The sequence below is a fragment of the Bombus terrestris genome, chromosome 10, assembly GCF_910591885.1.
Source record: "Bombus terrestris chromosome 10, iyBomTerr1.2, whole genome shotgun sequence".
In the NCBI taxonomy this organism is placed as follows: Eukaryota; Metazoa; Arthropoda; class Insecta; order Hymenoptera; family Apidae; genus Bombus; species Bombus terrestris.
The window spans coordinates 4,192,363-4,216,116 of record NC_063278.1 but is presented as its reverse complement, the minus strand read 5'-3'; the positions used below and the strand labels follow the sequence as shown (position 1 = coordinate 4,216,116).

Sequence of the window (23,754 nt, the reverse complement as noted above, 5' to 3'; positions counted from 1 at the left end):
TCCCAGTAGAACCGCTAGTGCGTATAATCGGACTGTTGATAACCTGATTACACCGTTATTACGTTGCATCAAGCAATTACGTCGGTAAACGACGACTGGCTGTCGTAGGAGTAATTAAAATTAATCGATTTATTAATACGCACGATATATTAGTACATTTTTTAGTAAGTCATGATAGAAACTTAGTGTTTTAATCTCGAGATTACGAGTTATACCAAACGGGTATATTACACGGACACTAATCTGAACAGCCAATATTGGCATTATATATTCCCTATTTGTGTCATTCATATTTTGTTGCTATTGCTTCATAGCTTCAATTTAAAAATGTCGTAATTATTACAACGCGTTTCGTACTCTCCAATCGCGTCTTATAATTTCTTCACATTAGTGTAAACACTTACGTACACTAATTTGATCATTACATCTATATAAACAAAATTACATTACCTTTCATAAACAGTACCCAAACGCGTAAATAAACTGACAATTAATAATATTTAACAATTGTTAATGTAATTTAGTTTGTAAATAGTAGAATGTAATTACATTCAACTATGTTTACCAATTTCACACAGTAGCATACGGTTACATGACTATTAGTAACCGCATGCCCATCCAACACGTAGAGCCATAATATGTAAAAAGTAAAAAGGATTTATATACATAAAACAGTTTGCTCGTTCAAGGGACAGAGTAGGATTTGGTCGTTTTGCAAGGCAAACACCTCGCGACAATTCCAGGGGAGTAATTTGCACGCGAAACTAGTTTTCCAGCACATAGTGGAGTACGTGCCCGTGGCGCGTACAGAAAGAGATGGGAGTATCGTGTGTTCGTACGCACAGTTAGGCACATGTACGCGTCTCTCTGTCGGAGAGGAGCCAGCCTGATGATACAGGTACTAGAGAGCGGGTCGTTGAACTTAGGTTCCTCTTGTATACACTCCACACCACCGTCTTCCGGCCGTTTTCGTTTCAGTTTCTTATAGTAGGAAGCATCGCTGGAATCTAAATGCGACGAACAAGGAGCTGCTGAGTAAGAAGCTGAACAGCGGATGCTACGCGGGAATAGATTGCCTAGACGATAAATAATTTAACGGAATGGTAAAAAATTCGGCGGTCGCGTTTAATCTTGCCGTTAGCGATTAGCGATACCTTGTCATACCTTTTTCGTCCAACGGAACAGTTTGGAGAACTTGGATGTATTATTAGGCGTCGTTATTGTAAATTTTACATCATAAACTCTATCATGTATTGTGTGATTATTGTAATTTACTGGTGCGAATAGCTGAAATCACGTGTTTTATCACGTTTGGCACGCGAAGTTCTAGAGAATTGTGTCGCGATTAGAAAAATATAAATTTTCCAGCCGTTTCCTCTAAACTTCATGCCGTGTTATTAGCGAGAAATCTGACGTTTGGATTTTTATTATTACGTTGATTGAGGATAGCAAGGCTACATATGTCTACGTTTGGAAAATTCATTTACCGTTGTTTCATTTAACACGGATAAAAATGTATCTTAAAATATTTCATCCTCGGAGCGTCGCTCATAAAACTCGAATCATCGAACATTTTGTCCTAATCAAATGTTTCCATATGTACACATATAGTTGTTGGAGTTAACGATTTCCGGCATGTTCGTGGAATCCTGTTTGAAGTTAGTCACCAACTACAGTTAGTTTCCTGGCCTGCCATCCTGCTTGATCAAGGCGGTGCACACCTTGTCGGCTCGGATGCGTCTCTTGTTTGTGCGTCTTCTTTTTTACTTATATTCCGATCCTCCTTCTTCGTAGCGTCTAGCCACGGTCTATACTCCTAGCGACTGACTGGAACCGGGAAAAAGATGAGATAGGATCGGAGGAAACTTATATCCTCTCGTCTCTTCCTGTAGATAAATTTATTGAAATTGCTTCTAGTCATTTTTATGAAATTTAAGGAAAATTGTGCAATCGATTGGTGCCTTCCCGTAGATAAATATATTGAAACTAGTTCTGGTTGTATCAATCAAATTTCAGAAAAAAGTATAATTATTCAGTTCCTACAATTATCTAATTATATGGTAGCTTCTTGTAGGTAAATTCGTATAAAATCTGGTTATTTCTATGAGATTTAAGAAACGGCATAATTATTCACACGGTTATGTAGAAATAGAGTCACGAGAGTTCTTACAACTGTTATTGTGTAACACATAAAATATGTCCTATGACTAGATAACGAACTAAAAGTTATTTGGTATTTTAGAATGGCTTATCAGTTCATATTGGTGTAGCGTGAATACAGAATCGATTCCTTTATAAAAGATTGTATTGTTACAACAGGAAGTCGATAAAAATATCTGTATAAAGCTGGAACTCGAACCACGTGGCTATAATATCAGTATCGTTAAATTATCATTCTACATTAGACGTATCCATCGCGTAAGTTACAAAACCTATTATTAACCTCCAACTTGTATAAACTTGATAAACCTTTCACATAAAAGTCACTCATCCAGGAACACCGATACCGAAGCGCTACTATATCATCCGTTTCCTTCGTAATTCTCTCATCTATCGAGTCATTAAGCAAAAGTAGCATCTATCTTATCAACCGTTAGTTACAGCATCCACTAAAAGGGAACGCGCCAGAAGCACTTGTCAGCCGCGTATCAGCCTAGTCTTTGGAGAGATTAAAATCCACAATTCGTGCGAGCTATTTTTACCGACGGCGCAGGCTGCGCTTGTCAACCCGCAACGCTGACCGTTCAGATTTCAATTAGACACACAGATGGACATCTCGGTTTACTCCGGTTCCGGTGAAACGGAGGAGTAAGCGGCGTGCAGCAGCCATCGGCGCAAGCTCGTCCCGATCCCCACCTTCCACCCTTTCCCCTTCATATAACCGTACCAAAACGGCCGAGAAAGGGACAGAGAGAGGATGAACGTTCGTTCAAAGCAGCGCAGGGATCCGGCGTTTGGGAGCGACAGGGGTGGCAACGAAGCATCGCTGCAAAATCACAACGCGAAACGAAAACAATATTTCCTGAGCTATCTGAAACAATTCCGTCTTTATCAGGAAATTTAATCGAAAGATACCGAATCAAATTTGTCGCTAACAAATAATAATAGATGTCGATGCTATATACAATAGAACTGCAACATAGAAATATAAAAAAAAAAAAGAAAAAAAAAATTCACGAAGAGAGGTCGAAAATGGTATGGGTCTTTCACGCGTCGTGGCAAAGCCACGGAACGTCCCTGAGAGTTCACTAGCTTCCACGGATCGTTGTGAACCGCCTCTTCTCTCTTTCTCTTCCTCGTTGCCTGTCTCTTCCTCTCCTTCGCCATGGCGAAGAGACGTAGCCGGGTGACCATGTGCGCGTGTGCGTTGCACGTCAGGGCTGGCGAGCCCCGGAGGAACGGTCCTTTCTCGGCCGAAAACTGGTTCCGTATGCTTTCGTGCACTATATCGGGGCCTCCGTCTTGTATACACGCCTGTGGCCCGGGACTCTATCTGTCCCAGAGAGGAGAGCAATAGAGGCCCAGGGAGACGAATTGGCCGGACGATCAGTCGTCGAATCGCGGCCCAGAGGGCGCGTCGTTAGGGACGGTTTAGGAGTGAGTTTTCGTGTTGGGGCGGCTCAACCTCCCCTCGCGTCCTTCCTCGTAGTATCGTTCTACCGCTATACACCTCTCCTCACCTCTAACTCGACCTCCGTCCATCCATCTTTCTCTTTCGTCCTATCCGTCTCACTCGGTTTCTCTCGCTTTCTCTGCCAGGTACCGTACTCTCTTCCTTTCTCTCGCGTCCTTTCTCTTTCTCTGTCGGTCCAACTAGCGGGGGCCCGCGGGAGTGACCCTGAAAGTTCAACAGCCCTCCCTCGAATGGCGCCCCTAACCGCCCCCCTCCTCCACCCTCGTACCTCTTCCCGTGTCCCTTCCCTTTGTGTTGTGCACTGAAACCTAACTTCGCTTAGGCGGCCGCGGTTGCCGCCGCAGCCACCGACACGCCGTTTCTGTGCTGCACGGACTTCCATTTCTTTCTTTCTTTCTTTCTTTCTTTCCATCGTTCTTTCCTGCGTGCGCGTAGCTTTGTCTCACTTTTCTCTGTTCCCTCCTCGGACCGTTTATTTTCATTTTCTCTTTCTAACCTCTTGCCACCTCGTATCTCTAGTATATATATATATATATATAATATATATATTATATATATATTTATGTACATATATATATATACGTATGTACGATGGCCTTTACCAGCCGCCAGCCACGACCGTGTTCCTAAGGCTAAGGACCTTCTCGCGCGGACCTGATTGACCGTACATCACAGGCCAAGTCTTTTTCTCGCGAATCTTTGAGAAATCGACGCAGTTCCAAGATTCTCAAGTCAGAGAATTGGTTTTTCGTCGCTCCGAGTTGCAGCGGATGATTTGATTGGGGTAACGAATTAGGTTAGGTTAGAGGCGAGTGTGACGAAGTTTCGCAGTTTTTTAAGTGCAGGTTGCTGGATGTTGGGTTGCGTGCGGACAAAATTTTGGTCGGGTCGGTTTGATTAAGGGAAGTTTGGTTGATTCGATGGGAAGTATTATATAGATTACGAAGTTTTCTTGTTTTCGAACTAATATTAGTATTAGAATTGCTTTCTTCTATCTTGTTTGCTGTTTGGCAAGATATAAGATACGTATCTCTAAGTACGCGTGCTAGAAAATAACTCTATTGCAATTCTGCAGCATGAATTTTCTGTTTCCTTTTTATTCATTAATTTATTCGACGCCAGTGCAACTTCCTTTTCCCATTTCCCTTGAACTGAAAGGGACGGAAGTCGGTACATTCTTCTGCCGCATTGTAGTATCTTTCAATGCTACAATCGTGTATATACTGTATAATTCGACGTAACTTCGGAAATATAAATTGCAGCGCGGAGGACTTATGCCCGGATGCGTTGCATAAGTCACGTTTAAAGGCTTAAAACCTTGACCATAAGACCATCATTGTACAACAGTACTTTGTTCGCTCGATACTATAGTAGCTTATTACTTCTCTGTTTTTTTACGCTTCTGCTTGTATTTCGAATCTCTTTTGTTTCCTTCTGTATCGATGTAAGAATCGTCATAATTATTACCAGCATGTTATTTCCAGATACCAAACGGTGTTATTAATATGCAGATACGCGTGTCATCGTGTAGGTTTCTTAAGATCTGTTCTCACGACGTGACGCGATGCTTTAAGATAATTGTCCTTGTCGTTTCGTAGTATCGATGAAATAGAGAAGAAAGAAATATTTAATTATTTATAAAATCAATGTTGATTTATTAATTTTGAATGAAATTATAATTGTAATATTAATATTAAAGTTAATTAATATGCATATAAATATCTAAAGAATTTAATTAATCTACCCGCTGGTAATTAATTAGCCGATAGACTTTTAACTTAATTAAACATTTTTACACGTCACATGCATATGCGGTAAATATTGCCTTTCCGCGCGTGTAACTCGTTTGAAATAGAATAAATATCGCGTGGAAACGTTGTTCAATTAAATGGGTGGTCCAACAGTGTCAAATTAACGATAACTTAGTAATACGCTGTTAACAATTTGTCGAATTGTGACGTATTTCCATTCGTTCATACGTGTATTGTTTCAAATGTCCACCCTTATGACAGTTCCCGGTCATTTAGATTAATCATTTTTAGTTTTCAGCATTTATCAGCTTCTATTATTAAATCGTCACATGCCAGACAGCTTTTCGTTTATCTTTGTAATAAACCCGTGATGGAAATAGATTCTATACTTTTTTTATTTTTAGCAGTAAAATAGAACTTGATTGTCGGTTAATTACTGTATAAACGGAGACAAAAGTTTATTTCAAAAATTTGATTTCATAGGAAATAAAATATAGAATATCAAAGTTTGAGACGAGCAGACTCGAATTTTTATATACGAATTTTACGATCAATTAAATTTCCATTTTAATATTATGCCATTGTATTATTGTTAAATATATATCAAATATTATTTGGTTAGGACAAGATTTTGTTATATGTAAATAAAATTTACAAATCTTCAGTCATTACACGCAAACATAAACAACCAATAAAGCACAGTCAGTAAAAGTAAATGTTGCACTGAATTTCACTGATGCAATCATCGACAATTCATGGGAAAAAAGGGATCAGAATATCATTACGAAACACGGAGGTAGTCCAGAAATGAAAGTGGCAATACGGTTTCTTTATGTTGCCAGATAGCCATTGAGTAAGGTCAAGGCGGCAGCTGTCGAGCTGCCATTTTTTCCGTCCGTTTGAAATTGTTCCTCGTACGTGAAAGATGCGCACGCCATTGCAGGAAGTCGAATCAGCCGCAGGAAACCAGTGTTTGCTGTTGGCGTTAAATCGGACTTGTCCGTGATCGTGGGAAATGCCGCGAGGTGTAGCCAGAATAAAAGGATCAACCACCTGGATAAAAGTGGAGTAATTCATATCCGGAAGAGAAACGAAAGCATTTCGTTCGAGTGACAATAGTCACGCTATGCTGTTCCCCAATAATATTTAACGATAACTAACATGAAAATGTAATGGAAATATAACATGTGAAAATATGTGAAACAACATATTTTATCAAAAAGAATTACACAGTTTAGAGAAACAAATATAAATGTAAATATACAAATGAACGATGTTTGTCACTGATACGTACCATTTAAAGATTATTTTTAGAAAGCATGCAAATTAACAATTTACGATAAAAATGTATGAGAATTTTTAACAAAAAGGATGAACCATACACGGGTTATTTATTTAGAAAAACTTATCTTGTTTACTAAGAAAATATACAAAATGATAGAGCAATAATATTTTACTAGAAATGGTATCAGAGACGAAAAAACAATTTGGAACGTATTAACATATGTATAAACAAGAAACATTGGTCGCTGTTATAGAATGTTCACAGGTTGTCCGAAAGAAGCGTGCAAGGTGTTAATACAAATTACGTCGCGGTTGTCGGACGTCTTAATCACAGTGTTTCGGTTCCCGTTCTATCTTTAATATCTCGGTGAGGTACGTTTACGCGAGTATGTTTTGTTCCCCTCTTTGTATTCCGTTCAGAATAATAAGCAGCCGAGTCCCTCCGATCCCCTCCTTCCCTGTAATTTTCTTTTAGCGCACGCACATTTTCGACGTTTATCAATGACCAAGTGCGAAATTACAGGCGTGTGTCAAACTTTATTCCTTTCTTGGGCCCTATTGTTCTCTTCTTCTTCCTCTTTCCTTCTTCGCTTCTTCTTAGAACTATTTCCTCCAATTTCCGACTGTTCTTGTTCTGCTTATCTCTTATTTTTATTTTCTTAATTTACATTTTTACCAGTGATCGGATTTTACATGGTCGAGCCCAGTAGCCACCTTTAGCATCGTTTGCAAAAGCCAATTACGTGATTTAACCAAACATGGATTCATAATTTTTAAATATCTCACAATAATCATTTGCTCTCCTGCATCTCTCTCTCTCTTTTCTCGACATGGAGCTAAGAAGCACGATTCCTGTTTCTCTTGGCTCCTGTTGTCAGCTGATGATCTCCAGTAACGCGCGTTGCTCGTGCTCATACGTACGGTACGTACGTACTTGAAGGCCTCGTCCTTCATACACAGTCACGTGATATTTGTTCGCACGTGCACCAACACACGTCGCCGAACGGTAGCAGTGGACGTGGGAGAGGTTAGGGGAGGGGTATCTCGGTTGGGCAGGGGGAGAGACGAGGTTATAGCGAGGTTACGGTCGGGTTGAGGAGGGGGGGATGCATTGCCGCATTCTACGAACGTTATACATGCAACGCGAGTTGCAGCCTCGGCGTGTGCTCGTTGCAGCGTCGCGTAATCAGCGCTTACGTCACCTCGGTGTGTGCCGTTGGTGAGCGCGTGCATGTAACCGTGTGTGTCATTGCTCTTCCCTTTCGCTTTGTTTCTCTTTTTAACGGCGTCTTTCTCTCGCCGTTCTTCTTCCTTGTTTCGCTCGGCACTGCAGGTTCATGCGCATGCGCCCTGCATCGCGCGCTCAAATCTTGGCACGCATGCGCCCACGCACGCGCAGTAAGTTTAGACACGATGGTTCGCAAAACTGTTCGAACAGTTACAGAAACTTTTTTTTCGAATATATTATGTGGGATAGGCGAATCTTTTTGAAAGTTCATTAGTATTACACCTTAGTGTATAATATGGATTCTGTTGAATGGAGCGGTAACGCGAAACTGACGTGGAAATCATTTTTTTTTCGTCATGGTTTAAAATTCATCGTTATGTAACAAAATTTTGAAGCGTTTCTTTTTATGACAGTGTTTTATGGGATACGTGTAAATGTCGTGCGTTTGTGCTCGTGTTTTGTAATGTTATCGAGTATTTTACTGGCTGGTGAAATCGATGTCAGGTAATTTCTGTTACGAATAGATTGGCTGGAAACATGAAAGGTATGTTTGCATGTAATTTCACGATGTTTAGATATGTTGATATGGATATTGTGTTATTACGGCGTTTCTCTTTTACATCAGATTAATAGAATACTCGTACGTTTCATGCTTGTCGTTGAAAGTAATTAGAATTTGTTCAAGCATTATTACTGCGAGAAATAATGTCCGGTTACGTCTTTGCATTTGAGGTTATAAAAACTTGGACGACTTCTATCCGGAAATTATGTCATGTTTATTATGCTTCTCGCGTTTATTTCCTATTGTTTACCGTGTTTTTTTTGACTGGCACAATATTTCAAAATCAATGGATATGATTAAGATGCTATGAAAGTATTCGTTTGCGATTCATAGAATCTGGGACACGAGAATCCTCTGCAAATGGAATTCAAAGCGTTCTAACGAGTTGGCACACGCGCCTTTATTCAAGCGGTGCACGCTGACTAATGAAATTCTTTTTTTTTTTTTTTTTGCTAGTCGACGTATGTACTTGTGTAGGTCGGAGTAGAATAAATCTAAAAGCATAATTTGGGAAGAATTCGTTTCGAGGTTCTTTCTTATTCATTTGAATAAAATTTATAACCAAGATCGATAGTCGTAGAATGTCTTTCGCAGCAGAAAGTTTTTCCAATGTATTATGCAGTTGTCTATGTAATGAGGGATGAATCATTCAATGTCACACGTATCTTTGTCACGTGTAATCGTGGATATTTCTTGATACCAAATATAGAAATAAACGTAAGCTAATTTCTAACGAAGGATAATGCAGTCTTCTATTTCTAATCGACTTATTTATAAATATTTGAAATATTTATTTATCGTATTATTTTCTTTACACGTGTAAATTCCTCTCTTCAATCGTCAAAAAACGAAAAAGTAAATATAAAAGACTTCATAATTCCAATAGGATTTTATAGTCTGCAGATAATTTCAACTTTCACGAATATGTAATTGTATCAAATATACATTTCCAGTGGTTCAAAGAAAGGAAACCTCTGGCTAGCTATTGTTACAAGATACCAGCCGTTTTCTCTAATAAATCCAGAGGATCTGAAACGCACTGAAACTCACTGTACTAACTCTCGATAAATTAAGTAAGCAAAGGCATTTAGAAAACAATGTGAAAGACTGTAAGACCAGGAAACATCCTGTAATACTGCGATATATCCAACGCCAAGTATACACGCATTATTAATGGCCAGGATAATTCCGCGTTACATAATGTAATGTATCGCATACACGGAAGTCTAGGGATAATAATTAATCGTTATAAGATAGTATAAATTGACGTGATGTGTGGATACACACGGTAGACTATCTTGGTGCACGCATCCGTGCATCTTTACTCTTTGCTCTTCCTTGGATATGCTCTAATGCGTTTTCAACGTGAAAGAAAGACGCTGAATATAACGATAAGCTATGGACCAGAGGAGCTGTTCTTGGCCTGGCTTGTCGCGATAACACGGGCCATTTTTGCTTCAACGAATGGCAACTACTCGCTCGTGTAAGTACACCATCTCGCGTTGCATCCGCGCCAGCGAAACATCCTGCCACTTCCGTCCGCCAAGGAAACGATACTGCTAATCCGATGTCGTGGCTACTGAATCGCCATCGTGCTTTTAATGCCGCTGTTGGCAAAACGATACCCGAGACTCGCGCTTCGCGTGACAAGTCTCCTTCAGGATTTTTTCCAAAACCGGTTTATAGTTTTCCAACTTGGAAAATTTTCTTTTGTGGTTGCTCGCGTGGTCGCTGAAGTGCAGGCAAAAAGGGATAATGTCGCGATTGTGTAATATCGTAGGATCGATGAGTTCGAGAGAGCGATGGTTTCGAAGCGGGAAACAGTTGCAACGAGGCTCTTCGCACTTCGTATTTTCCATGATAGTAATTTTTTAAGAAGCGTCTTTGAGCTGATCTTGAAACAGACTGGAACTTTAAACGCACAGATTTAATTACAAAATTTGGTACGTCTACGCGCACGTATATTCTGATCGACTACGGGTTCGCGAAATTATTCCAACACTCGTAAACACCTCGTTTGAATGTTTTATGCGTGTTACACGGGACACTTTGGAATTTTATTATTGTCGTTATGAGACTCGATCGTCGTGATTACGTTGGTTTTGGGAATTACAGTTAGGAAAACAGCGGCTACAAAAGTTTTTATTTAGGTCCATTATTTAATGGCACTTTCGAAACCTTCATACCATAACGATGACTAAAATAACTTGATACTATAATCAAACGTAGATATAAAATGAAACGGTAGAACCCGATAAGAAAACGCTGCATTATAATGTTTCACGAATGGATGGTAGGATATATGCAAATACTTTTTGTCGCCACTGAATGTTCAAAACCATCCATTCCATCCACGATACCGACTACTTTATCGAGTATATGCTTGCAATAACTTCTATGTCTTGCAACTTCTATTATATACATTTTCGTATTAATTTCAGACTTTATCGATGGAAGAATGACAGTGCTAATGAAATTTCAATATGTTTCGTATAACACACACGATATATACATGAAAGTCCTGTAACAGTAAGCAAAGTTCTGAGGTGGTATGCGCGATATATATTGTCCGTGCGTGATAGTTGTAATTGCTGGGCCTCGTCCGGAGTAATTGTCGCTAGGGGCTGTAGATGTCGCTGCCACGGTACAGCTGATTTTTCCTCCGTTTTTTGGTGCGTGGAAGTAAAATCGGACTCCGGTCGCCGAGATTAGAACCCGAGTTCCGAACGTTCGTAATCTAAGACGCTAACCACACTCTTTGTTTATTAATTCCAGGTTTTTTACATATTTTTTTTACATGATTTTTTTTCCAGAATAAACGCTGAATTCTAATTGTAGGGTGGTACAGGCAAGAGTACCGATACGCGACGGTACGACGTAGCCATGCATTATTACATTCTTTTCTCTTTTTTTTTTTTTAAGATTATTATTGTTAAATAAAATAAAATTAAGCCGCTGTTGCGCTGTGCTTATGTACGATATTTTAATTTATGTCCTGAAAGCCTGGACGCAAAAACAGGACAGTTAGACGCTAACCACTGTGCTGCCGTCGTTCGACGCTAGTTAGTGTCGAGTGATGGTATTTGGCTTGTCGAGTGCCGCCACAGTTCCGTAGTATTTAAATTCTATCGCGAATCCAATATACAGGGTGTATCGTAAGTAGATAGAAAGCACAAGAACAAGGAGGAAAGTTGGTACAAACACCAACTGCGTTCTATTCGATCCTGTTTGAAATTTATAGACATTTTCGTGTCTCGATAAACCCACAACTGCTTGCTTTTGTAGAAGTACAAGTTTTGGAGCGAGCGCAGCAAGCGAGCAACGCTTAGACACGTGTCACAAACCAATGGTTTAGCACATAGAGACATTGAAATATTCGCACTTGCCCGAGGAGTCCAAAGCTTTAATCGAATTGTTTAGTTACATTGGGTTACAGGTTATCGATATTTTTACGCAAATAGCTATATTTCGCCGTAATACAGTGCGTCGTAACGACGAAAATTGCTGGGAAAATTTGGAAGTAAATAGAAATATATGTAAGGAAATATTAGGTCATCCCATAAGCTCGTTCCGTTTTTCGAGCGGTTATATATGTTAAGATCGTTTACATACGTTTCAGTTTCATGAAAAAACGTAATCCCTCTCTCGTTGTACAACTTCTTCCCATTTTTCAATTTTTTCCCCCCTTATCACCGTATGTTTATAAATCGACGCATGAAATGTATACACAAAAGTCGGCACGAACTTATGGGATGACCTAACATAAAGTGCATGTATAGCATGGAAGTTGAAAATAAATGAAATATATATGAGTCGGAATGTCTACTCTGGTATTATTATTCGACATACACAAGTAGAATTTTCTGCTAGAATTTTCGCTACAAACTCGTATACGGACAGTGGACGTTCCAAGCACCTCCTACGAAAATAAATAAACGATCGTGGCTATTATCGAGACGCAGGAATGCCTGTAACTTTGAAAGAAGATCGGATGGGACACTCGTTCGTACGAGCATTTTTCACGTGTTACGCGATACCACCCTGTATATGTTTGTTGAAAAGGAACGTAGGCTCGAAAGTCATTCGATAGGATCGAAACGAGGCATTTTTCATTCGTATTGGTCCCTTAATCGCGCGAATGCAAAAGCGCGATCGAAGGATATATAGCAGGCAAAGTCGTTAAACGTTAATTGGCAATCAGGAGCAGGAGATTGCCACCTGCGCGAACATCGTTGTTGGCTGTGCCCGCTTATGAATGACAATTTGTAAATCGTTGAAACCGCGCTGTCGATCGTCCGTCTTTTATTAAATGCACGAACAGTCTTCGCCACGACTTGTCTCTTTAATTCGCAATTTTGTCTCCTGTCAGAGGCGATTCGTCCGAGTCGCGTATTACACCGAGAATTATAGGCCGATCGAACGCTGATAATTAGCAAACAAAGCGATTAAAAGTTACGTTAATTTGTCGACCTGCTTCTGTATCATCGGATATTCGATTCTTCCAAATATATCGTTCCACTTGACTAGCTATTGTTTCGAAATAATTACGCGTTAATTTATTTTCCAACAAGCGAGTAATTTATCTTCCATCTATTTCACTCGCCCTATCGACCGAAGTAATCTTTTTTATTTTCGCAGTCGATTCAATGTCTAGGCAAATTCTATTTCGCATGGAAATAAAAATGAGATCATTTCGATCGGGCAGGTAAATGATAGCGTGGTACTTAAACGCCGTGTTGCGTAGCTCGTTTAAATAATTCTCACGTTTGATTCGAGTAAAAAAGATCTGATTCTATCGTATCAACGTTATTGCAACGACTTTCTGATTCCATTACGGAACAGTCGATATCATCAATTGCGTGAAAAATTCGGAGATCCTGGAATTAAGAAATTAAAAGGATGAGCGCGATCCGCGCGACTCTGCGAACGTGGTACATCGACGATAGAGAAAAAGGAAAGAGCAGAAGGAATAAATTAGATTTTCCTTTCTGGTTATTTATACCCAGCCAGTCCGCGAAAATACGCGTTAATTGTCGTTCATTAACGCCGCGACGAGATTACGCGTTCGGTTACGTCGTCGGCGTAAAAATGGCGCACACGTGCTAATGCGAGTGGCACGTGACATTAAACTCGTTTCGCTCGCAACTATTAATAACACCGGCCGGTTGTATAATAGAACGTATTATTGTTCGACGTTGGCCTGTCGTCGTCGACGGCATCGTTGAACCCTGGTTACGTTCCCGACGACGATGTAACGGACTTTTGCATAATTGCCCGCCTCCATCGGCGCATTATCCTCTTACTCTTCGACTGGCGAACGTTTCGATGTTTCCATCTCGTCATGTGCAATATCGCTTTGTTTTTCCCACTACATAATAACAGGTTTTCTTCTTTTTTCTATTTTTAACGTGCTACTTTAATGCGTCTTCTTTAATGCCATAAGTTTCTAGCAATTAGAATTACCGACAGTTGAGATCAGTCAAGACGAAGCTGTTGCTATAAGAAATCAATGAAAATGACCGGTCTTTAAGACTAGAATCAGCGATAATTAAGTAGACTGCGTTTCTTTTTTATTTGCCAAAGGAAAATAATTTCGGTTTGCGAAAGAAAAAGACGCGTTTCTAATACGATAGACAGACTGCGGTTTTCCTCTCTTCTTTCATCCGCCAAGAAGAAACTCCCAGTAAGAATTACGCTGCAAAGTAGCTATTAATTTCATCGTTGTTTATTTAGAAAAAGAAACAAAACAAGAGAGAGAAAGAACAACATGACGCGAATATTCAAATTGGAAGATTACATTTTCTTTAGGGAACATGGTGTGCGTGAAAACACGCTACGATATTTGGTTCAGCAAGTGAAGAGCTCAGGTTGAACGGGGCAAACAGGCGGCTTTTACCTAAACCTTGCAAAGGATCGGCTTTCTGAGTGTGAAATAAGGGGCATTACCAAATTACATGATTTGAGTCCCGCTTGTCGGCGTTACAACTACACCACGCGTCGCTTATTATACTTATACGGGACAAGCAGGTAGCACGATCGTACCAGTCTGACCTACAGCGGTTAATTGTTGTGATTAACTCGCGTGTAAGACCTCTATTTGAAAACTATGGTTTATTAGCGTCTGACGAACACGGGATTAGCGCGAGTGGGAAAAAATTGGTAGGGGAACAAGGAAAGACGAAGGACGAAGCATATCTTCGATACGTAAATACTTGTACTAAGGACAGACCGTAAATGTTTTTGCGAATTTATATTTTCGTGTTTATAATTAAATAATTAGCACGCAGGTAATCGATTGTTTCACGCGTTATTGGGTTGGAAACTGAGTGATTGCGGATTTTGTCATTGGGTGGTATTGACAAAATCCGCAATCGCTTAGTTGCCAACTCAAACTGTGCCAAAAGTTGCTTTCGTTTTATAAGGAAAGGATAAATGCGCAACATTTTCTCTTTTATATTGTTTCATTAAATTATGATCCATTTTGTAGTAATGGAACAAATATCCGTTATAATATAACAAAAGTAATAGAAAAAAGGAATGGAAGAAAATGTCTTGTTCGCTTTCGCTTTATAAGGGAACGATAAATGCGCAACATTTTCTCTTTTATATTGTTTCATTAATTATTTTGTAGTAATAAGACAAATATCTGTTATAATATAACAAAAGTAATAGAGAAAAGGAATGGAAGAAAATGTCTTGTTCGCTTTCGCTTTATAAGGGAACGATAAATGCGCAATATTTTCTCTTTTATATTGTTTCATTAAATTATGATCCATTTTGTAGTAATGGAACAAATATCCGTTATAATATAACAAAAGTAATAGAAAAAAGAAATGGAAGAAAATGTCTTAAAACGAAAGGAACTTTCGCGACAGTCGGATACGCATCGTAGAGCGGCGTATTCAGGCGATCGAGTATTAGCGTCAATATTATTGTCAATATTCTTAAGATTGCCGTACGTAGGAGAATCTCTGGACGATCGATAACACGTGTATCGTCGATAGAACGTTAAGGATACTCGATATCGACGCTAATATCGGTCCCATGTTTCGACTATTTTGTATATTTACGTTACGATAGTTGTTGGCTTTCAGATTTCTCACAGATACGTAGAAATCTGTACTTTGATACGGTAAATTAAAGCGAAGTAACAGATGGGAATTTTATTATAGTAAATCAAATGGAAATGAACAGCCGATAATCGAAGAGACAGATGTTTATGGATACTTATTAACGTCGTATCAATCTTCGTAAGGTGTTTTTCCTTCCGATGCGCTTGTTTCACTGTGCGTTTCGATAAATCACGCGAAGCTAACTAATTATCCCGTTTCATGTATTCGCGTAATTTCTACGTAACAAGATAATTTGCCGTATTAGTGTTTATTCATTCAATTATATTCCGCGATTCGCAAAGAAACGCACGTAAGAAGTAAATTACCGATTGACATTCTTCGTGGATCTTAATTACAGCTTTGGTTAAACGTACGTATCAGTGATATCGGTTTTATGAATGTTATAACAAATAAATAACGCTACGAATCTGTTACACGCTTGGACAATATGTATATTCAATCCTTTGTTACATTATTTTTTATCGTAATTGGCATATCGCAATTAATAATTTTTTATCGTAAAATAATATCTTTTCTCGTCGATTGGCATTAAAAATTAATTCTCTATAGTTAACGTCAAATATATTAGGTTGGCAACTAAGTCATCTATTGACAAAGTGTAAAGTCTTTCTTTCTTGTCGAAAAATAATATCTTTTTTTGTCTATTGGCATTAAAAAATAATTCTCTACAGCTGACGTCAAATATATCGGGTTGATACCTAAGTGATTGTGGATTTTGTCATTAGGTGATAATGGTAAAAAGTTACTTAAAAAGTACCATGTTTCTGAAAGAAAATGTAATGGTAAAAAGTGACCACCTAATGACAAAATCCGCTATCGCTTAGTTGCCAATCCATCATAAAAATAGCAACAAAGTTCAGTGTATTAATTTCACAATTAACCGAAATAACGAATCGCGGTTATTCGTTCTAACGTTAAATTATTCGCAATATTCGTATACTTTTTACTTCTTCGTGCGCGCCATTAGCACAGAGTACAATCAGCAGTTATATCGGGCTGAGTAAACCTTGAACGTAATAGATTCACGATGTACGTGTAACCGGCAGTTAAACGCACTTCCGGCGGCGCACGCGTACCACCGGAAGTCCATTTATTGTTACGTTTTGCTGCGCCCGGTTCTTCGTTTCCGACCACCTTTCATCCAGCGCACTTGTGGAAAAGAAAATCGATACCGTTTTCTCCCCTTCCGTATAACGTGCTCGAAAATCGTTCGGCTGTCTAAATTGCTCGAGATTGTTGTTGCATAGAGCGCAAAGGGAGCGATACGATTGAAACGTTCAGACGAACAATGCACTGCCCTACGAAACGCGGGATAACGAGATTTTGCAAACGCGACAAACGCACGTGTTTCTTTCTCGTTCGCTCACGCACAGGTGAATTACAGTCGTCCGTGCGCGAACATTTACCTTGAAACGCTGAGATTCGTACGACGTAAGTAGATGCGCGTATCTACTTTAGCAATTTCGATTTATCCAAAGTAATTCTTTTTCAAGATAAATTAAAAACCTACGTTTTGAGAAACACGGCCTTTTCGCGATCTTTGTCTATGGAATCGACCAGAGTGCCTTCTGAATGGCACGTACGTTGTTGTTGGCTTTGTGTTGTACCGGGTTGTTCGAAGAGTTTCTTTCGTTTTATAAGGAAATAATAGACGCACAATGATTTTTGTTTAATATTAGTTTATTGAACTATGCATGAACGTAATTATAGAAATAGAACGAAATGGATCACACCTAATTCAATAAAATAATATAAAATAGAAATTGTTGTTCATCTATTATGAAACGAAAGAGATTTTCCGGACAATCTAATACGTTCGACCAGTTGGCTGCGTTTCACGAAGAAACGGTGATATTTCGCGTTACGACGAGCTCTGTCGCTAATAAAATTGAAAAATAAAACACTTCTTTCGTTACAGCTTAATTCTATGTTACAATAGCCGCGCATTCGCCGTGTTCGACGAGTATACTCGTCGTAGCTTACGCAGCAACGGTGTGCTTTTGCATTCGTAGAATTGTTCGTCGCGCGCACGTATCGATAGCGGGACGATTCAAAAACTTGCAAACCTGCTTTCGTCGAATAGAACGAAAATTTTGGTCGTGTATTTATCCGTGTATCGCGTGAAGCGTGTCTACGATTCCATCGGTTTTGCGTCGAAGATCAAAATTATCTATCGCGTCCTAACTTTAGTTTCGCGAACGACACCGACTCCGGAACCTTGTCCTCAGAAATTTACGTCTTTCGCGTTGCGCCGCTTTCGACGCCAAGTATTTAGCGATGTAGAGAATCTGCTCGAGCAATTTCTCTGCCATCGGGTTGCACGAGAACGCGGTAGCAATTTTCTCGTCGCCTCGTACCACGTGTCAAGGTGACAAAATTCTATGAATTTCTTTCCGACATGGCCTTTTATTTAAGAGGCATCGAAACCATAGTCGATCGTATGTTGCGTCGGTTTTCACACGCAGCGTGTGCGTGTCAGCGTGTCGTTGGAAAGCGCGTTGCAAGTGTCGCAACTGGCGGACGAAATCCTCGTGCGCCATCGAACAGGAATACACAGAGGGTGCAGGGGCGAGACAATAAATGAGTAATGCTCTGTTTCGATTGAATAACGAGGGTCGACGAGCATCGCGAGACTCGTGTTATGGGGTTCCAGTTCGTTCTCTTCTCTTCTCTCTCTTTCTGTCTCTTTCTCTACGCCTCTGTTTTCTCCTTTCGATGCTTCGCAACCCTCGTCGGCTAGTGGCCTAACCGCGCCACGTAGCGTATACATATGCATGTACGTAGTACGTGCACGATCGTCGATGATTTTTCGGGGAAACAATCTCTCCTTTCCTTTTCCCGCTCGATTCCTACAAGCACGTGTCATTATGCATGCGACGACGAGCAACCGCCTATCCATCGCACGCCATCGTTGTGTCCATTCTATGGGGTGTTGGGCAAGTGCAGGTCAGTGTACCGATGAGCATAAAAAGACAGGAGAAATGTTGTTTTTGGATTGATATTATGTATCAATTAATCTGGTATATTAATGCAATGAATATGATATATTGGGTTGGCAACTAATTGATCGTGGTTTATTTAATTTATTTAATTTATTCGGTATGTAAAGGAGTTTTGGGTTTATCTCTATTAGTAAGTATAAATTATGAATATGGACATCAAAAGATTAATCTTGTAAATTTACTATAACGAATGAAATTTTAATATTATTAATTTTAACATTTATAATAAAACATTAATCTTTTTATTTTAAGCAATTTAATATTTTTAATAAGATTTTATTTTTCCACAAATATAAATCGAGTTAAGTGAATTAATGTTGTTGCAGGTTTAGGAAATAATTATTATTCAAATTATTTAGTTTTAATAATATTTTGGGTATTTGGTTTAATTCCTTTTTATTTAAAGAAATATAATAAAAGTTGTTTAATTTTAAATTTAATTAAATTTATTGATATTTTTAATATTATTAAATTTTATAGCTATAGATTTATTGGTATTTTATTTTATATATGAGTCTAGATTATTATTGATAAAATCCGCAATTACTTAGTTGCCAACGATTGATCGTTCTGCGTATAATTTGTTAACATTTTGCGGACTGGAGACGCGAATTCGTTTCTTACATACTAAACGCCGTGTGCAATAAAAATGTTAGCTACTGTTAAACGAAACAGTAAAAGAAGCAATGGGTGCTACGAACGAAACGTTATGAAAGTGTTTTTACATTACACGCTCGTATAATACGAAACCGCTATCGATATGTTAGGTACAATATTGATCGCTGGGAAAGTTCGTTCCGATTTTTAAACAATTGTACGAAACGATAAAAATTGTTTTCAAGCGCTGAGAAACGTTACTAACGATGTCTTTAAATGTGACGGTTGATTTTTAAGAGAATATGATGCTTGTTAAACGCCGCTCGTCGAAAGTTCATTTTTATCTGCTTGGTCGACGAAAAGATCGTATTGATAAGTTTCTCGTCGAAAAATCTGGGACGTCCCGGAAGGATGGAATATTCGAGTTGCGTAAAGGATGGGGAAAGAAACATTTCGTGAAACGAAATGCCATCGATATAATTCGATGAACGTAAATCGAATGGAAGTGCGAACGAACTTCCCGAGCGATCTTTTCAACCTTTTCGATCGCTTGAAAAATACGCGGCAATTCAGGCGATGTGTTTGTCACGGCATACGATCCTCGAAGCGTTAATTTCATCGCACAAGTGCACGATCAATGCACAATTCCGAAGAAACAAGCGACTCACTGCCTAAGTTCGATGACACGAATAGTGGCAAATTTCAGGACAAATGTAACAAGCGTAACATCGTCGCTTTCCTGTACTTTTCGATCTATAGAATCTATCGATGCTGTTTCCAAGTGGCTCATATATACGATAAATATCTAATTATTATTACAACACGTTAATTATTCGTATAAACAAATATCTTAGTCTACATTTTAACGGTGATCGCTTAAACACGTACAATCAGTCAGCAACTATGGTCTCGCAGATGTTTCGGTGAATCTTCGAGCAGCTTGAGGTTTGCAAAATCGCAGATTTTAATCCTTTACCGGAATTTCTCTCGCAATCACGCAGGAAATTAGCATTACACTTCCATTACACTGTGACCATTCGAGTTTGGTTGCAAGAGCCAAGTACTTGCATCTATAAGTTTTAAGTATGACGCCTGTGTAGGGTTCTAACGAATTTTTTCACAGTATTTTTCTTTTTTTTCAGTCAATTTTCACATATCTTCTCTCTACGATACTTTCCCTTTTTCTACAACGCTTTTGTCGATGATCGTATCGATCAACGTTGCAGCCTGTGTCTTTCCCTGTCATCCCCCATTTATCAGCATTCGTTGCCCGGCTGACCCCTAACTCTGAGACACCCTGTATAGTTTCTTGTTATGTTAGAGCAACGTTCTCGATACACGCACGCTAATAAAGATCGCGTTACAACTGTCAAAACAAGTATGCGTAGGTCTTGAAGCGTTTCACCGCGATTAACGCCCACGATATTTGCGTCTGCCTCGTGTCGATCGAACCATATCAGAGTAGATAAAAGACTTTAGAGAGTAAGAGAATTCAGACAGATTTTGGACATTGGCAAGTTTAAATTATCTACGTTACAAAGCTGCAAAGCAATATGTATCTCGCATCTTCCACGTATCTTTTCACGCATGGCCGTCTTCTTTCGGCTTGTACCAACGGTTCAAAGACAACCGTGTACGTACGCGCGGCTGATCTTCGAGTACAAGCTAAGCAGATCTTCTATTCTTTTCATCTTTATCCACCTCTTAATCTCATACTCGTACTGCAACGAAAATAATAAACAACGAGTAGGATGAAAACAGGCGCGTAACACTTGCAAATTTATCATTAAATCTCTCGCATTTATGATGTCGCGTATTTATAGGAATTTCAATGCGCGTTTAATCAAACTCGTAACAGTGAGAGAAAGATGAATTTGCATAAACATTGGCGTCCTATTTACCGCCTATATAGACGAAACAAACCTTGCCGTTTGGAACAACAAGCCCTTTAATCGCTGCGATCGCATTAATTTTCGAACAAGCAGCCCGAACAATACGTCAATTTCTACCGGTTTTGTTAAAAAAGGAAAAAAGAAAGGAAAAATCGCCATACGGAAGGAGCCGAGAACAATGGTACGTCGGTTCAATTTTTACTCCTAAAAATTGGGATTCCTCGTTCTCTTGGAAACCAAACGAGGATCTCTGAATGCCACGTTTCCGTGTATTATTCGAGGTGTGCGTCAGTTCCATCGGTTTTCGCGATCCTGGGCTCCGTTAGCTGGCGCGAACGAGTACAAGCGAGGAGAGAGAGAGAGAGAGAGAGAAAAAGAAATCCATAGGCAGTGGGCCGCCTGTCATTCGCGTATGTTATACGGCCGAACGAACAATAGATTCTCGCGTGCATACACGCGAGAAGCTTTTTTCTTTCGGCGTGTGTACACGCGCGTCTACCGAGAGATTCTTTTGTGATCGACGAGCAAGTATACGGGTCCACGTGCGTGTACGCGTGAGCATCGCTGTTTCAAATGGTGCAAGTACGCGGACTCGATAGCGAACGAACGAAGGAAGAGAGTACAGGCGCACCACGGCGTTCTCGTCGCTCCATTTTCGAGTTTAGTTTACGAGAAATCGGCAGGAAGACGCGACAGTTCGCACGAAGAAATTTTCGGATGATATTGGGTTGGCAACTAAGTGATTGCCGATTTTGTCATTAGGCGGCATTGACAAAATCCGCACTCACTTAGTTGCCAGTCCAATAGATAGAAATTTAGGACGAAGGCTCGTCCTTTCTCGTGATCATTGTGTTGTACAGTGTGTTCGTTTTAACCTGTCCACTGTCTTTACGGTGCTGTCAAACTGTAAACGCGGGATTTTTTACGTCCGGAATAATGTTTTTACGTAGGGAATACCTGTTGGAAAAGTTGGGAAAACTTCGTATTACATTTGCGAACGTTGTAAGTGAAAGTTGTCGTAAGACTTTCGCCAAATAATTTTCTTTAGGAGAAAAAGCTCTTCTATCTAACACCATGCGAGAAGCTCAGTGTGCGAATAGCTCGCTCATGAAATAGCTGTCTCTACCGTTTAAGGAATAAATGTCTGCACGTGATTATATCTGCAGGTATCGGGAACGCAAAGACACGTTTTAGTTGGAAGTTTCTTAGGATTTTGGAAACTCTCGCACGTCTAAAGTACTTTTCTCGTCTCTGGTTATGCCGCACCGAGGCGCGTGCATTCAAGAATTCCCATCCCAAATATTGCCGGAGAGTATGCGACGCGGACTTGGAAGATACGTCGCCTGCGAGTTAATAAAACGATACGCAAAACTTGCCACAACTATCAGGATACTCTCAGCGCTTTGAGTATGCTCGTTCTTGTTCGAGAACATCGTAGAACCGTTTTTAGAACCGAATTTAGTTCTTTTTTATAAAATGCTCGATCAGTTAGTCGATCGTCTAGAAATTTCTCAACTTACGATAGGTTTTTGCGATACTCGTTAGAAGGAGAAATCTCTTTCATATCGCTCCATACCGGGCTGGCTTAGGTAACTCCGATTGTATTAATAGACTTTGCTCGATTGCCAACGATTATTAGCGAATTCGTCGACTTTTTCCACGGATTCGTAACCTCCTTTAACCAGTTGGCTGTTGCGAGCTCCTTGAAAAGCGTGTATCTAAGACGCGTCGCAAAGAGTAAGCGACGACGAGTATACTCGTCGATCACGAAGTTTGCGTGGCTGTTGTCGTAGACAATTAAGCTGCAAAGAGAGGATTCTCTTATTTTTGAATTTTATTAGCGACAGGGCTCGTCGTAACGCGAAATATCGTTTTTTCGCGACGAGTATACTCGTCGAACACGAAGTATGCGTGGCTGTTATCATAGAGAATTAAGCTGCAAAGAGAGGACTGTCTTATTTTTGAATTTTATTAGCGACAGGGCTCGTCGTAACGCGAAGTATCGTTTCTTCGCGACGAATATATTCGTCGAACACGAAGTATGCGTGGCTGTTGTCGTAGACAGTTAAGCTACAACGAGAGGATTCTCTTATTTTTGAATTTTATTAGCGACAGGGCTCGTCGTAGCGCGAAATATCGTTTCTTCGCGACGAGTATACTCGTCGAACACGAAGTACGCGTAGCTGTTGTCATAGAGAATTAAGCTGCAAAGAGAGGACTGTCTTATTTTTGAATTTTATTAGCGACAGGGCTCGTCGTAACGCGAAATGTCGTTTCTTCGCGACGAGTATACTCGTCGAAAACAGCTAACTGGCCCGTCCTTCGTACCGAACGTCTTGTTTGCTGTCATAAATAAGAAATTTTTTATCGCGGCGGTACGAAAGATATGACATTGTAAGAAGGACGTGTATATTATGCCTCTGTTTGTTTTCTTTTACTAAGAGATATGGTGTCACGGAGCAAAAACAAAGATACGTACGTATTTATTTACTTGAACTCGGTGGCTTAGAAATTAGAGTCGGTCACGCGAACAGAGAAGAAGAGAGACGAAGTTCAAAATTACTTGCACGCTTGATCGTTATAATTGACAAAACCACGCATTGCTACGTATCAATGGACTTCGTGGAATGGAAAATATCAAAATCGTTCTTTCTCCGAAAGTTCTAAATTC

At 39.7% G+C, this 23,754-nt stretch overlaps 1 protein-coding gene across 4 annotated transcripts in view; it reads left to right on the top strand.

Moving 5' to 3' along the window:
- LOC100646833 (histone demethylase UTY) overlaps positions 1–23,754 on the top strand; it is a 143,183-nt gene that overhangs the window by 35,703 nt on the left and 83,726 nt on the right. The window contains exon 1 of one of the 4 annotated variants that reach the window (XM_048409490.1): positions 8,208–8,441. The exons of the other annotated variants lie outside the window; for them this stretch is intronic. The gene's annotated coding sequence lies outside the window, so the exon portion shown is untranslated. Of the gene's footprint in view, positions 1–8,207; positions 8,442–23,754 lie in introns of those variants that run through there. 4 annotated transcript variants of the gene reach the window in all.